Raw genomic sequence first — 3,146 nt, forward strand, 5'->3', positions numbered from 1 at the left:
CCCCCCCTCCCCTCCTCTCCCCTCCTCCACTGATGAATCTTGATCTGGAAAGTCAAGTCTTCCCGCCGGTGGCGCGACTTTAGAACACCACTTTATTGAAATAGCCCCCCCTTTCCTCCGCTCGCCCCTAACCCCAACTCGGCTCGCGGGGGAGAAACTTTTTCTTCGCCCGCTCGCGAGGTTCGGCGCGGCCGCTTCCCTCCACCATAGCCAGCTCCGTCGCGCGCGACTGGGCCGGGACGAGACGAGACGATGGCGATATGAAAATTAGCATCGGTCTCGCGTCGTCTGCTCCTCCTCCTCGGGAGAATGGGAAGAGGTTCGGAATAATGTTGGAATGGAAGCGACGCTTTGCTATATGTACACGGAGCGGGAGCGCGGTGCGGGGGTTGGGCGAGGGGGTTATCGACAAGGAGTGAGGATGGTCTGTGTGTGTGCGCGCGCGCGCGCCGCACATGTGTATTTCCAGCCCAGCCTCGGCCACAGTGAGGCGCCACACCCCCGCGCCCAAGGAGTGGCGCCCTACAACAATGGGGCCTCGTTGGGGTGGGCTGCGCTGGGACGGCCCCAAGGTCCCCCGCGCCTAGGCGCCCAGCCCGGCCCCGCCCGGCCCTGGCGCAGCCCTCTCTCGCGCGCCCTCGCCCGCCACGTTATCGATTGGTGATGACTTTTACCCCCGCGGGGCCCCCGCCGCCCCCGGCCGGCCAGGCTGTCCCGCGCCCGGGTGTGTCCTCTGCTCTCGGAAACGGGAGGGGCACCCCGCGGGTTCAGAGGTCACACCTTCTCGATAGAATAAGTACCAGGCGAGCGGCGAGCGGCGAGCGGGGTGCGTCGTGTGTTGAGCCGGAGTGCGGTTGATTCGAAGCGAGGCGTAGACACTGGAGTGCGTGTGTAGGGTGTTTTCAGTCCGAAATTTTTCCGGAAAAAAACATTAATTTTCCAGAAAAACTAGAAAATTAGAAAACTTAACTACGCGGAGTTTCAAAAAGGAAAATTTTCCGTAAATTACTTGACCGGGAAATTTGAATCCCTATATGCGTGTGCCGCGGGGGCCGCGGGGCTGCGCCCTGCGCCTTCCTTCGCCGTGGCCGCGGTGCGGCGCGCAGCGATACCGTTATTTATGGCGCGTTATCGTGCGCGGGGAGGTGGAGGTGTCGGCATGAGCTGCTGGTGTCGCGATTCTCCGGCGTCAGCCGTCGGCGTGGCGGGGCGGGGCGGGGCGGGGCGGGGCGGGGCGCACGAGCTCTTGCTTCTTGACGGCGTAGGCAGCCATAAAGCCCTCGCGCGGAAGCGGGCAAAATTGCCGAGGCGGCAAACTTTTAATTTACCTCGTGTCGTGACCGCATGGTTGGCAGACGCGCGACTCTCTTTCGTTTTCTTCCTCCATTCCTCCTCTTCCCTTTTCCGCTTTTCATCTCCATCCTTCGTCACTCCTCCCTCCCATATTTTGGAGGGGGATAGGCCGCTGCCCACTTCCGCTGTCCCATGGGCTCATGAGCGGGCAGAGGGGCATGCCTTTCATTCAGGCAGCACCCAACCCCACCCAACCCCCCAACTAAAGGTTCTTATTTTTTGGACCTTCTCGTGCTTGTGATTTTTCAATGTTATGCGCCCGTTCCCGTTCTTAGAACATGCAAGGGATGTTTTAAGTGAGAGAGCGAAGGGGTTGGTTGACCCCCTCTCCTCCCCGTCAGCCTCAGATAAGACGCCTGAAAGTAAGCCATATGCGCCTCAGAGCAATGCTCTCAAAACTGACAAGAACAGCACCACCGAATAATCGACAATGCGTCTTTTTTTTCTGGCGGTGTTGAGTCCAAGAGTGATCTACTCCCACGCAGATAAAAAAGGCAAAGGGTGTATAGGGCTGCTACTGTACTTCGGGAAGGTGAAGCAGAGGCAGGTGGGGTTAGGTTGGGGGAGTATAAGAGGAGAAGGGCGAGTCTGGAGGAAATGAGTAAAGGACAACTCTCCCCCTCGCCTTCGCCACGGCGAACACAGCGCACCCTCTCGCCTTTATCTCGTGCCCTTCCCTCCCCCGCGGGTCTGCCCGCAGCCCCCCCCCCCCCACTCCTTGTCTCCCTCGCTCGCTTTGTGCCTTATCTCTTTCTTTCATCGGGGTTGTGCCACGACCACCACCGCTGCAACTTATTTTAGTCGGCGAAGGTTGGCGAAAACGCAGCAAGTGGGGGGGCCGGGAGGACGTCCTCTCGGGGCCCGCATCCAGGTGAGGGAGGGGGCGGCCCGGGGCGGAGGAGCGGCAGGGTGTCCCGGGCTCAAACACACCGACCCGGGTCGCTCAAACTTGGTCCCGAAGTTTGTGTCGGCCGCCTGTCGTACGAAAGGTCCGGTCCGGCCCGGGGCGGCGGACTTTGCCTCACAGAGGAGGCCGTAAAGGACACCAGGGGAGGAGTATCAGGGGGGGGGGGGGGGCATCGGGCGGCGACCGCAAGCAGGATCGGAAAGGATTCTGCTCGGCCAGGCGAGCCAGAGCAGCGCGTGCGGTCCTGGGGGTGGTTTGGGGCGCGGAAGGGCCGGAGGTATGCATGAGGAGCACGTCGAGGGCATGTCCTGGGGGAGGGGGGGGGGTGGGGGGGGGGGGGGGGGGGGGGGGGGGGGGGAGGCGCGGCGCCAAGGTGAGAGGCGGTGAGGAGGGCCCTCTCCTCTGAGGCACGGGGCTCTGCTACCCTGCCACAAGTGAAGAAGCGCGGCTCCTGTCGCTGCTTGTCGGGGCTACAGGCGCCGGTGCCGCGTGCGCCCCCCAGGAGGTGCGCCCCCGAGGTGCGCCCGCCTAGGGTGTGCGCCCTCCCCCTAGAGGGTGCGACCGGTGCGCCACACCCAGGTGCGGCCCAGGTGTAACCTCGGGGGCGGCGCAGCGCGATGTGCCGGATAGATAGTGCGGTAGACAGGAGTGGGAAGAGGTTTTCTGTTTGGGGGGAAGCCGCGGGCGCGAACCTCCACCTCGACATGACAGCCATGAGTGTGAGTGTGTGAGTGTGTGTGTGTGTGCTTGTTCGCAACGTCCGACACACCCCTCCCGATCCTACCCTAACCATATACGGTATAATGTCAATGTCTACCTTAGTTTTCATGACTAGCTCTTTAAATCTAAAACTGAAAATGTATTCAGTTCCATGATTGATGTCATC

Source organism: Frankliniella occidentalis, unplaced genomic scaffold (genome assembly GCF_000697945.3).
Source record: "Frankliniella occidentalis isolate FOCC.00 unplaced genomic scaffold, Focc_3.1 Scaffold26, whole genome shotgun sequence".
NCBI classification, from domain to species: domain Eukaryota; kingdom Metazoa; phylum Arthropoda; class Insecta; order Thysanoptera; family Thripidae; genus Frankliniella; species Frankliniella occidentalis.